Source organism: Barbus barbus (genome assembly GCF_936440315.1).
Source record: "Barbus barbus genome assembly, chromosome: 18".
NCBI lineage: Eukaryota > Metazoa > Chordata > Actinopteri > Cypriniformes > Cyprinidae > Barbus > Barbus barbus.
Window position 1 is genome coordinate 5,966,113 of NC_136746.1, and position 14,546 is coordinate 5,980,658.

At 39.6% G+C, this 14,546-nt stretch overlaps 1 protein-coding gene across 1 annotated transcript in view; it reads left to right on the top strand.

Annotated features, from left to right (window-relative positions):
• Positions 1-14,546, top strand: part of LOC306884643 (NACHT, LRR and PYD domains-containing protein 3-like) — a 28,701-nt gene that overhangs the window by 9,319 nt on the left and 4,836 nt on the right. The gene's annotated exons all lie outside the window — the stretch shown is intronic.

The following is a 14,546-nucleotide window of genomic DNA, read 5'->3' on the forward strand; positions in this document are numbered from 1 at the left end:
AATTTCACTCCCGTATAGTAGAATTTGTTTAATGATTGCATGATATAATTTAATCCATGTTTTAATTGGTAATTTTAATTGGCCAAACCGTGATTTGATGGCATAAAATGCCCTCCGTGTCTTCTCATTCAAGACCTTCACAGCCAAACTGAAAGGTAAGTGTAGCTGGTGCTGTGCTCCAGGACTTCTCCTCCATAACTGAACTGGTATCTGCTTCCCTGAGACCTGGCCTTCTTCTGGAACACCTTGACTCTGGTTTTGTCCAGGTTGACCGTCAGAGCCCATTTCTCACAATACTGTTCCAGCAGGGCCAGGCTGTGCTGGAGACCCTCGGCTGTGAGGGACAGCAGAACCAGGTTGTTCGCATACAGCAGGCATTTGACTTCAGAGTCGTGCAGAGCAAGGATGCTGCCGGAGCGGTCCAGAGCTTCTGCCATTTCATTGATGTAGATGTTAAACAGGGTTGGGCTCAGACTGCATCCCTGCCTCACTCCACGACCCTGCTGGAAGAACGCACTTCTGAGATTCCCAATTCTGACCGCACATTTACTGTTTTCATAAATGGATTGTATAACATCAAATGTTTTTCCACCAATTTGTAATAATTTGTATAGTAAACCATCATGCCATATACCGTCGAAAGCTTTTTTTTAAATCAACAAAACATGTAAATATTTTTCTTTGGTTGCCCTTTAGATTTGTGTTAATTAGAGTGTGGAGAGAATAGATGTACGTTGTTTTGGTAAAAAGCCAATTTGTGATTTATTTAGGATGTTGTGTCTTGTAAGGAATGTCACTATGCAGTTGTTTATTATATTACAGAAAAGCTTTGCTAGGTTACTGCCCACACAAATACCACGGTAATTACTGGGATCGAATCTATCTCCTTTTTTATATATAGGAGTGATCAGTCCTTCAGACCAGGTCTCAGGGAAGTCACCAGAGGATAAGATCAGATTGAATAATTTTGCCAGAGCTTGAATTATGTAAGGGCTGCATTTCATTACTGATGTTGTCTTGTCCACATGCCTTTTTTAGTTTGAGATTTTTAATGTGCTCTGTTATTTCTGATGTTGTTATAATCGTGCCCAATGGGTTTTGGTAATTTTTTTTATTGTTTTCTGTAAATCTTCTAGTTGTCTCTTTGTTTTTGTTTGGGGCTGGTTGAAGTCTGTTTCAAGTTTTTGGTAAAGAGTTTTAAAGTAAGACCTCCAGATTGTGCCGCACTGGAGTAATGTGTTTGATTTGGGGCTTTCAAATTTTTTTAAGAGATTCCAGAAATTGTTTTGGTCTATTGATTCATCGATTTCATCAATTTTAGCTTCATAATATTGATCTATTTTGTTGCAAATGAGCTTTTTATAATTTTTCAAACAGTTGGAGTAGGCGAGCGAGCCATAGCATCTGATTGGCCGTTTCTTTATGCTTTTTGTTAGAAAGTCGTCAAAGGTCTTTTCTGAGACAATTGCATTCATTATCAAACCACATATTCTTTTTTATTTTTTGTTTGTTTGGTTGTTTAATGTTAGATATAGTGGATATATACGATATGTTAGATATAGTCTCTCTCTCTCTCTCTGCGCATGTGTGGGCGTTTGTTGTGTGAGTGGGTGTTTTTCGCCCACTGTGGCAGTAATAAGTCTCTTTTTTTCTTTCTTTTTTCTTTGTTTGTTGTAAAGTTAAAGTTTATTTGTTGAGAGTTTAGAAGAGAAGCCTGTTTGTTGAGGGCCAAAACCAGTCTTTGTACTGGGAGGGATGGCGACTCGGGTAGCTAATGCTCTAGATTCACTCACGCGGCGCCACGGGGTGAAGGTGGCTTAAGGTGGATGATTTTGATTACAGTCTTTGTTTCTACAAATACGATGAAGTGTTTTTTTTTTTTTTGTGGAAAGTCTGGTCATTTCTGGGGTCGACAATATAATTGGCCCGGTGGCCCCTACGTACTTTTAAAACCGTCAGGGCCACCAGATCGCTCCAACCACTAGCCCGGTGGGGCCAGTAAAAATAATGCCTCGATTAAAAAAAGTCTAATTTCACATTAATTACCTGTGGTTCTGTGTTTTGATTTCTGTTTAATCGTCTCGGTAACCACCGCTAACACGTTACGTGATCCCGACAGCCTTACAGATGCAGCGGGTTTATGCGCTCCGTCTGCACCGCCATGCTCGCTCCCGCGGTTACGCGCGCAAACTGCACACTGCTGCTCAGCACCTACCTATAGCTACTATTAAGCTAGGCTACATGTTTCTGAAACCCACATCACCCGGCCAAACGCCGGGTAAAAAAGAGAAGGCAAGGAAGAGAAAATCACCAGAGGAATTGAGGGAAAGCGAAAGGGAACACGAAAAGAAAAGGCAGAGAAAGTTTCAGCCCCAGTGGCGAGACCGCTGGAATTGGCTAGGCTTAGGGGTGTGCGATATGACGATTTTTGATCGTGGACGATAAAAATGTCTCCACGATCTGCTTTTGAAGAAATATGGTAGTATCGTGCTACAGCACACATTATGTCAAATACAGTTCTGGCGCCTCCGTCTCTATATACTGTACAACCCGATATACAGCAGTAGAGTTACTCTGACAGGACACTGCACTTATTCGCGATCGCAAAAGTACATTATTTGCACACAAGCCTTGCTGGTTAAATGTTTAATTCGCGCGCTGGTCTGCGCTTTTTCTGAGCACATACACCTGAAGCCCTGCATTTGATTCGTGGCTGTCCAGAAAATGTCACTCATCAAAGTGAGCAGAATAACAGTGCTAAAGATAAGAATGCTCAGAATAAAAATGGGGAAGTCGCTACTACTTCTGATGATTTTAACTCTAGTCATCACAAAAGAGTTGTGTTAGCAGCTAACAATGTTGATTCTAGTTTGATTAGACAAAGTGATGAAAGTGATGAAATATGCACTAAAAAGTCTGATTTGACCATCTTTGAGATGGATGAAAGTAACAATACTGATGGTGGAGATGAAGCATTAGTGAATACTCAAATGAGTTTGAGTCAACTTTCTGATACTGACACACATTTAGAGAATGTGGTTCAGAATGATATGTTAATGGACATGGATCAGGTTGTTTTTAAAACAAAAGTGACAAGAGCTTAGTTTTGAAACAGGCCAGAAAGAATCATGAGGAGGAAAAGTTAGACAATGAAAGTAGTGAGAGCGAGTGCTTTGATTCAAATGTTTCAGTTTGCTCCCAATCTGGTTGGTCATGTCTTGACTATGGAGTGGATGAGGTTTAAAAGTTCTTGAAGGTGACTAAAAACATGAGAGGAGTGCAAATTGTGGAATATTTTCCAGACATTAGAAAACTGCTGGAAAATATTAAGTGTTTAATGGGTGAAGGGAGATTTACTGACAAAGAAGTTTATCGGTTAAAGAAAATTGTCACACAAATTCAATTCCAATTGACCAATGATGATGAAATGGTTTAATCTTTATGCCCTGATTGGATGTCTTGCTCTTTGTAATGTAGCCTCTTTCTTTATTTTTTTTGATGAATAACATTCTCATTGCATCTTTAAATAGGAATGGGCTAGAGACTACAGGAAGAGAGCACAGATCTATGAAGTAGTGAATCAAAATAGAATTGATGTCCTGTTTTTGCAGGAGACACATTGTGACGAAAAAATTGCTATTGAATGGGGTGGTCTTCTTTATACAAACCTGATTCCAAAAAAGTTGGGACACTGTACAAATTACGAATAAAAAAGGAATGCAATAATTTACAAATCTCATAAACTTATATTTTAATCACAATAGAATATAGATAACATATCAAATGTTGAAAGTGAGACATTTTGAAATGTCATGCCAAATATTGGCTCATTTTGGATTTCATGAGAGCTACACATTCCAAAAAAGTTGGGACAGATAGCAATAAGAGGCCGGAAAAGTTAAATGTACATATAAGGAACAGCTGGAGGACCAATTTGCAACTTATTAGGTCAACTGGCAACATGATTGGGTATAAAAAGAGCCTCTCAGAGTGGCAGTGTCTCTCAGAAGTCAAGATGGCAAGAGGATCACCAATTCCCCCAATGCTGTGGCGAAAAGTAGTGGAGCAATATCAGAAAGGAGTTTCTCAGAAAAATTGCAAAGAGTTTGAAGTTATCATCATCTACAGTGCATAATATCATCCAAAGATTCAGAGAATCTGGAACAATCTCTGTGCGTAAGGGTCAAGGCCGGAAAACCATACTGGATGCCCGTGATCTTCGGGCCCTTAGACGGCACTGCATCACATACAGGAATGCTACTGTAATGGAAATCACAACATGGGCTCAGGAATACTTCCAGAAAACATTATCGGTGAACACAATCCACCGTGTCATTCGCCGTTGCCGGCTAAAACTCTATAGGTCAAAAAAGAAGCCATATCTAAACATGATCCAGAAGAGCAGGCGTTTTTTCTGGGCCAAGGCTTATTTCAAATGGACTGTGGCAAAGTGGAAAACTGTTCTGTGGTCAGACGAATCAAAATTTGAAGTTCTTTTTGGAAAATTGGGACGCCATGTCATCCGGACTAAAGAGGACAAGGACAACCCAAGTTGTTATCAGCGCTCAGTTCAGAAGCCTGCATCTCTGATGGTATGGGGTTGCATGAGTGCGTGTGGCATGGGCAGCTTACACATCTGGAAAGGCACCATCAATGCTGAAAGGTATATCCAAGTTCTAGAACAACATATGCTCCCATCCAGACGTTGTCTCTTTCAGGGAAGACCTTGCATTTTCCAACATGACAATGCCAGACCACATACTGCATCAATTACAACATCATGGCTGCGTAGAAGGAGGATCCGGGTACTGAAATGGCCAGCCTGCAGTCCAGATCTTTCACCCATAGAAAACATTTGGCGCATCATAAAGAGGAAGATGCGACAAAGAAGACCTAAGACAGTTGAGCAACTAGAAGCCTGTATTAGACAAGAATGGGACAACATTCCTATTCCTAAACTTGAGCAACTTGTCTCCTCAGTCCCCAGACGTTTGCAGACTGTCATAAAAAGAAGAGGGGATGCCACAAAGTGGTAAACATGGCCTTGTCCCAACTTTTTTGAGATGTGTTGATGCCATGAAATTGAAAATAAAATGTTTTTCCCTTAAAATGATACAGTTTCTCAGTTTAAACATTTGATATGTCATCTATGTTGTATTCTGAATAAAATATTGAAATTTGAAACTTCCACATCATTGCATTCTGTTTTTATTCACAATTTGTACAGTGTCCCAACTTTTTTGGAATCGGGTTTGTATTATATTATAATAAAGTCAAGTGACTTTATATTATTCATAATACCTCACTCAGTGGTGGAGTTGCTGTTTTGTTTAATAAACATTTTACTCCCTCATCTTTTTTAGTAGAGGAATTTGTAAAAGGTAGAGGCTTAAAGATTAAGGCCCAATTTGAAGATCATGTTTTTGCATTTGTCTGTATATATGCACCAACCTCACAAATAGAAATAATTGTCTTTTTAGATAAATTGAATACAGTAGTAGAAAAGTGTGATAATGGGGAGTTTTTAGTTATGGGAGGGGATTTTAATTGTGTTGAGAAAAACATTGATAGGAACCATTTAGAGCCACATATGGCTTCTCATAGAAAATTAATACAATTGATAGAAACGAATGAGCTATGTGATGTATGGATAAATTTTAATTATAGGACACACATTTGTGATAATTTGCTGTCAATGGCACGCTTAGACAGATTTTATGTCTTTTAAATATCACTGTAGTTCTTTCATAAATAGCTCAATTGTTCCTGTAGGTTTCTCTGACCATAGTTTGGTTGTGTGTACATTGAAGTTGAGTTCTGTTAAGCCCTTATTGGCATTGTAATGTGACTTTATCAGATTTAAAGTTTAAAGAGGCTTTTATGTTTTATTGGGAGTCATTTAGAGAACAACAAGGTCAATTTTCCTCTTTACAAGAATGGTGGGACATTGGAAAAGTTAATATCAAGCAATTGTGTCAACAATGTACTTTAAATGTCTCTAAAAATTTTAAGTCAGTCTATTAAGAAGTTAGAAAATGAAATGTTTGAAATTCAAGCTTTAATTCAAGAAACTGGAAATCAAGACCATTTAGAATCTTTTATTTGAAAAGACCAGCTTTGTCAGATTTTTATAAAAGAAAGGCACAGGGGGCATTGGTTAGATCACGCTCCCAGAATGTGGAGCAGTTGGATGTTCCATCAAAGTTTTTTTTTGGATTGGAAAAAGAGAATGGTCAGAGACATCATGAGAAAAGGAAGATGGCGGCGCGATCGATCGCTGCGGCTGCTCCAGGTCCCAAAGACGGTGCTTCTATGTCGTTTAATGTTGTCTGTTCGTCTCCAAATAGTGTAAGTTTACCGCTAACTCTTAAGGAAATCACCCCAGAATTCATCTATGATCGCCAAAGTCTTCTGGATATCAGCAACGCATACGAGCATCAACTCTCGCCGGCGGCTACTGAGAAGCTACGAGGCCTTTGTTTACTGCTGGAGCCGGACCTCAAGACCGCGGCCTCGCCTACTGACGCTACCTGCACAAGGCAGCGTCGCAAGCGGTGTGAGAGAGGACGTAAGCGCGGAGGTATACGAGCTAGGCTAAGAGCTAACCCCTCAAGACCGGCTCTTCCAACACTCATGCTCTCAAACGCTCGCTCTCTGGAAAACAAACTGGACTTAATTCAACTCAGTCGATCTACACAGCATGAGGCAAGGGACTGTTGCGTGTTTTTTTCCACCGAAACATGGCTAAACGACAACATCCCGGACTCCGCCATTCAACTGCACGGGCTATCCAACTTCCGAGCGGACAGAGATTCATCACTGTCTGGTAAGACACGCGGAGGTGGCTTGTGTGTGTATATCAACAAAGACTGGTGTAACAATGCTGCGGTATTATCAAAACACTGTTCATCGCTGGTGGAGTTTATGGTTGTGAAGTGTCGACCGTTCTATCTGCCGCGGGAGTTCATGGCCATTGTTATCGTTGCGGTTTACATCCCCCTGTGTGCAAACGCTAAGGACGCGCTTCGTGAACTGTATAGCGTCATCAGTGAACAACAAACAAAAAACCCTGACGGCTTTTTCATCATAGCCGGTGACTTCAACCACGCAAACTTAAAGACAGTTTTGACAAAGTTCTACCAACATGTGAACTTTGCAACAAGGGGAAACAACACACTGGACTTTGTTTAAACAACAGTTAAGAACTCTTACAAGGCTGAACCCCGCCCCCACCTCGGGTACTCAGACCACATCACTGTTATGCTAATCCCAGCATATAGACCACTTCTCAAACTCACCAAACCGGTTGAAAAGCAGATCACAGTATGGCCAGACAATGCCACCTCAGCACTGCAGGACTGCTTCCAGGACAGACTGGAACATGTTTAAAGAGGCAGCCACCTACAACAACCACACAGAACTGAATGAGTACACTGAAACTGTGACTGCTTACATCAAAAAGTGCACTGATGATGTGACAGTCACCAAGACCATCACCACACGTGCAAACCAGAAGCCATGGATGACAGCAGAGGTTCGTGGGCTGCTAAAGACCAGAGATGAAGCATTCAGATCAGGAGATAAAGCAGCCCTCAAAACAGCAAGAGCCAATCTGTCCTGTGGCATCAAAAAAGCAAAACGGTCATATGCCCAAAAAATCAACAACCACTTCACAGACAGCAGAGACACACGGAGCCTGTGGCAAGCCATTCAGACCATCACTGACTACAAGCCCCCGCCACAGGCCTGTGATGAGGACACATCCCTCCCCGATGCACTAAACCACTTTTATTCACGGTTTGAAATGCAGAATGACACACCTGCACAAAAACTGCCCACATCTCCCAACGACCGGGCGCTCTGTCTGTCTCCAGCCGACGTAAGGAAGACCTATCTAGGATTAACCCACGCAAGGCTGCGGGTCCTGACAACATACCTGGCCGTGTTCTGAGAGACTGTGCTGCACAGCTGACAGATGTCCTAACAGATATCTTCAACACCTCGCTGAGCCAGGCAGTCGTCCCCACGTGTTTCAAATCCACAACAATCATACCGGTACCAAAGAAATCACCTGTGTCCTCTCTCAATGACTACCGTCCCATAGCACTGACTCCAATCATGATGAAGTGCTTTGAGAGGCTAGTCATGCATAACATCAAAACCAGCCTCCCCAACACACTCGACCCGCTCCAGTTTGCATACCGTCCAAACCGCTCTACGGACGATGCAATTTCCTCCACCCTCCACCTGGCTCTTACCCACCTAGAAAATAAAGACTCCTATGTTAGAATGCTGTTCATCTTCAGCTCGGCATTCAACACAATAATCCCACAACAGCTCATAAATAAGCTAAACCTGCTGGGCCTTAACAATTCCCTTTGTAACTGGATCCTGGACTTTCTAACTGGAAGACCTCAGTCAGTCCGTGTCGGCAACAACACCTCGAGCACTACAACACTGAGCACAGGTGCCCCACAAGGCTGTGTGCTTAGCCCGCTGCTCTTCACACTGCTGACCCACGACTGCACTGCCAAGTTCAGCTCCAACCACATCATCAAGTTTGCTGATGACACAACAGTGGTAGGTCTCATCAGCAACAACGATGAAACGCACTACAGAGAGGAAGTGGCACAGCTGGCTGAATGGTGTGGCACAAACAATCTGTCCCTCAATGTGGAGAAGATAAAGGAGGTTGTGATGGACTTCAGGAGAAACTCCGTTGACCACCCCCCACTGACCATCGACAGCTCGACTGTGGAGAGAGTCAGCAGCACTAAATTCCTGGGGGTGCACATCACAGAGGATCTCACCTGGACCACCAACACCATGTCACTCTCCAAAAAGGCACAACAGCGCCTACACTTTCTCCGCCGGCTGAAAAGAGCAAGTCTCCCTCCACCCATCCTCACCACATTCTACAGAGGCACCATTGAGAATGTGCTGACCAGCTGCATCACTGTCTGGTACGGGAACTGCAGTGCTGCTGACCGCAAGACCCTCCAGCGGACAGTGAACACAGCTGCAAAGATCATCGGTGCCCCTCTCCCCTCCATCCTGGACATCTTCCTTACACGATGCTCCAGCAAAACCAACAGCATCGTGAAGGACTCCACCCATCCCTCCCACAGTCTCTTCCAGCTCCTACCATCAGGAAGACGGTACCGGAGCATCAGAGCCCGCTCCGCCAGACTGCTCAACAGCTTTTTCCCCCAGGCTGTGAGATCCCTGAACTCAAACCACCCCACCCCCCTCTGAAACCCCATGCAAACCCCTACCTCCTGAACATGGACCACCCCCCACCCCAAACCTTACCACACCAAAGAAAAAACTGTATGGAACTTAATTTTTTTTTTTTTTTTTTGTGCAATTCAAGTGTGCTACACACAGGTGAGTGGGCCTGTACAAACCACCTGTAGTAACACACTCTCCTCTATGTGCATTATGGACACTTTACACTATGGACACTTACACTTTACACTATGTGCACTATGGACACTTACACACACTGCTGCGTGTGCACAATCTCACAAAAGACTCAGCAATATATGTATGTTTACATGCTCATGCACTACAAATCATCCTGCACTGTTCCCCAACCAGCTGCTGACTCAAATGTCTCTCTTTGCACATGTACAGTATTTGTGAAGCATTCGTATAGTTTGTATTTTTTATCTTCTATTTTTTAGTTTGTATAGGGTAATATTTATGTGAAGCATTCGTATAGTTGTATTTTTTATCCTTTATTCTTTTAGTTTGTATAGGGTAAATACTTATATATAGTATACTTATAGTTAAATCTGTCAGTAGGTTAGTAGTGTATAGGTTTATAGTGTTTTTTTACTTCATTGTTGTATGTCTGTATCTATGTAGCACCGTGGTCCTGCGAGACACGACATCGTTCCACTGTATGTCCCCACATGTAGCGGAATGACAATGTTGTCAGATCCAGTTGAAATTAGATAAAGAGCTGTTAAGTTCTATAAAAACCTTTATAGTTGTGCTCACAGGATAGGTCAAGATGAAGATAATATTGTCTTTGAAGATTTGCCTGAAATCTCTGAAAGTGCTAATGCAATACTCCGTAAAGCTATTACTTTAAACAAACTGTATGATGCTCTTCAAAGTATGCAAAATGGGAAAGTTCCAGGGATAGATGGAATTCCCTTCGAGTTTTATAAAGCATACTGGGGTATTGTAGGGGGGAACTTGCTTGCAGTACTTAGTGATAGTTTAGTTTTAGGTTTATTACCATTAAGTAGTTGGAGAGCAATTCTTACCCTCCTGCCAAAGAAAAGAGATTTAAGTGAGATTAAAAACTGGAGACCAGTATCGTTACTGTGCTCTGACTATAAAATTATGTCTAAACTATTGGCAATTAGATTAAAGGAAGTCTTAGAGGATGTAATTAATCTTAACCAATCCTACTGTATGCCTGGTAGAGTTATCTTTGATCAAAAAAATTTAATTCAGGATTTTATAGATTTTTCAAAAATGTGTGGTGTAAATTTTGGATTGATTTCCATTGATCAAGAAAAAGCATATGACCGCATAGAGCATGATTATTTATGGAAAGTTTTAGATGCGTTTGGACTTAATTCTGTTTTTAAAAGTTATATTAGAGTATTATATAGTGACATTGAGAGCATGTTGAAATTTAATGGTGGCTTGTGTGCACCTTTCAAAGTTCGACATGGAGTAAGGCAAGGTTGTTCTTTGTCAGGTATGCTCTACACTTTGGCAGCAGAACCACTTTTGCATTGATGGAGAAAAGTTTTAAGAGGTTTATCATTGTCTAAATGTGAAAGTACTTTTGTTGTATCAGCTTATGCTGATGACATTATTGTAATTTGTTAAAGAGCAAAATGATGTGGAAATTTTAATGAAAACTCTGGAAGATTTTAAAATGTTATCAGCCGCAAAAGTTAACTGGGTAAAAAATAAGGCTGTTTTGGTGGGTGAATGGATAACAGCGCCCCTTAAAATTCCAATTGGGCTTAGTTGGAAAAGAGACGGGCTAAAATATTTAGGAGTTTATTTAGGAGATGAATCTTTTCAGTCAAAAAATTGGGAAGGGTTGGCTGAGAAAATAAAGGGTCGCTTGGATAAATGGAGGTGGATAAAGCAAACATTGTCTTTTAGGGGTAGAACCTTTATTATAAATAATGTTGTTGCTTCAACTCTTTGGCATCATTTGATGCGTGATGATCCGCCATCACTTTTGCTTAATAAGATCCAATCAATGTTGATAGACTTTTTCTGGGATAAAATGCACCGTGTGCTTCATAATGTTTTACCTACCAAAAGAAGGTGGGCAAGGACTTTTGCATTTGCAAAGCAGAACGGCAACTTTTCGAGTGCAATTTATACAACGTTTTCTAACTGGCCCTGAGTCTGTAAGCTGGAGACCAATAGCAAGTACTATTTTAAAGACTGTGGCTGGATTAAACCAGCTATTGTATAAACTGCACTTTTTTTCGAGTGCAATTTATACAACGTTTTCTAACTGGCCCTGAGTCTGTAAGCTGGAGACCAATAGCAAGTACTATTTTAAAGACTGTGGCTGGATTAAACCTGGATAAACCTTTATTTTTATTGGACCCAAAAACTTTTGAGTGTAGCAAATTTTCCAGTTTTCTATCAGAACCTTTTTAAAGTCTGGAACCTTTTTCAATTCCAAAGGACAAATGATTCCACGTCCTTGCATTGGCTTTTGGAAGAGCCATTGGTTTATGGTGCGAGACTGGACTCAACTAGTGCATCAGTCTCATTGATTGGAATTTTCACAAATGCTAAGGTGGTGACATTTCGCCAGCTGTTAAGTTTGGCTGGTCCAGATTTTGTAGAGGTGGATGTGGTGGCCACAAAGTTAGGGGTTAGATTAGCTCGAATGGTTGAGAAATTATTACAAAAGATACAGGCTTGTATCACAACCGAAGAGGCTGATTTAAGATATTGTGATGGGGAAATTGTTTCCTGTGATAAAGATGTCTTTCCAAAGCTATTGATTTCACCTAAATTGGAGGAGTGTGGTGGATTTTTTTTTGGATTCAGAAAAAAAATTGTATATGGATTTTAAAGGAATGAATGGCAAGACATTGTATACATTATGTGTTAAATGTTTTAATAAAAAAGCACTGAATAGGAAAACTGATACACGATGGAGAACTGTTTTAGGGTTGGATGAAGTTTTATGCCAAACTGGAAAACGTTTTACAAGCCACCATTAAATAAAAAAATTGGAGATTTGCAATGGAGAATTTTACACTGTATTATTGCTGTTAATGCCTTTATATCTGTGTTGAATCCTAATGTTAGTCAACAATGTCCTTTTTGCTCTCATAGAGAAACTGCTTTCCATGCTTTTATGCATTGTTATAGATTGAAGCCTGCTGATTGATTTCAGTTTTTTATAAAGCCACATCTTGTATTGAAATGTTTGAAAATATCTGGTGTTTTAGAGGTGTATTGTGTTCTGTTGTTGATAATGAGCTTCACTTTACTCAGCTGATGTAAGAAATAGTGTGTTGTGAAATAATGTTACCGTTAAGTGAATTTAATTTGTATTAAAGGTCTTTTTTAATTTTATCTCTCTCTTTCTCGCTTGCTCGCTCGATATAGCGCTTACCTTAAAATTCAAGCAAATGCATCCTTTTGTAAAGTAAAGTAAAGTCGTGACGTATTGTCAAGTATGGTGACCCATACTCGAAATTGGTGCTCTGCGTTTAACCCATCCAAGTGCACACACACAGCATTGAGTAGTGAACAAATGCACACACACACACACACACACACCGTGAACACACACCCGGAGCAGTGGGATACAAGATACATTCATACAGTTACTTGTGCAGATACAAGCTGTAATGTTACGTTTATGTTTTGTATCTAGGTTATCTGATTAATACCATAGGAAGTGTCATAGAACGGGTTTCAGTTTATTGCTGCCGGTTAGAACCGGTGAATGTGGTTTACAGGTTTCATAGAAAGAGAATGATGTGCGCCAAACCCAATACTTCAATGGTTGCGGATGAAATGAGTTAGCTCAACACGAGAGTCTTCAGTGTCACATGCTCCTTCAGAAATATGCTGATTTATTATCAGTGTTCAAACTGTTGTGCTACTTCATATTTTTGGAACCTTTTTTCTTTGATTCTTTGATTAGGCTAATAAAAAGTTAAAAAGAACAGCATTAATTAAAAATATAAATATTTTCTAAAAATATAAGTCTTTACTTTCACTTTTTATCCATTTAACACATCCTTGCTGAATAAAAGTATTAATGTAAAAAAATATATAAATAAGAGAGAAATTTACTGACCCCAACCTTTTGACTAGTAGTATATATTGCAACACAAAATTTATATTTTGAATTAGTACTGTTCTTTTTAACTTTTTATTTCTCAAAGAATCCTGAAAAATATCACAGGTCCCCAAAAAATATTAAGCAGCACAACCTTTTCCAACATTGATTATAAATCAGCATATATGATTTCTGAAGGATCATGTGACACTGAAAATTCAGCTTTTCTTCACAGGAATAAATTATATTTCAAAGTATATTAAAATAGAAAACATTTATTTTAAATTCAATTTTTATTAAAAAAATACAGCCTTGATGAGCTTAAGAAACTTCTTTAAAAAATGTACTGATCCCAAACTTTTGAACTGCAGTGTATTGTACTGTAATAATGTTTTCTCAGGTACCTAAAATGTACATAATTTATTTACATCAAGGGTCAAATCAAATATAAATAGCACATTAAAGTTAAAAGTTACACACTTTTTTGTGTGCATGCTGTACAGGTCTGGTATAAAGAATGCTTTTGCTCAGGTGACCGAAATGTCCGGCCAATAGAGAAAAGTTTTGGTCAGCAAGAAAAAAATTAGAGGGAACATTGATACAGACCAAGTCATTATAAATAAATATGATAAAATATGTATGTTTATAATCTATGTCAAATATAGTATAACCTAGTGGATAATTCAGCAGCAAAAGTTATTCTAGACATATTTACGGACTTGAATATGTTTGCATTATGAGAGAGTTTCTAGAATTATGAACAGGCAACTTTGCAATTACAAATCCCATCCATTTATTCCATATTCTTGAATCAAAGTCATTTAAATAGTTTTAAAAGTTATCGAAAAAACACATTTTACACGCTTTTAAAGCAGAGTACACAATTAATTAATAAATCTAAAACCAAAGATTGGTTACATGGAAACAGCAACAGTTTCAAACTGTATTTTTGAGACAGTGTTTGGTACTCTGCAGTTTTAAGGAGAAAATACTCAGCAATGGTGTTGATTGATGAATTTGCCTCATGGTTTGTTCTTAAGCATATTTAAAACACCAGATACACAATATTAAAAATGTTAAAAGATTTTCACCATAAGGGTCTTAATGTACTGTATGTTAAATGTTTTAGACCTCAGTCCAATGATCCATCAAACACTGATTTGTGCTTTAAGTTTGTACTTTATCTTTAATAATGGATTCACAGCTAAACTGATCTGATCTGAGAGAGTGAAGAGTGTGTCATTGT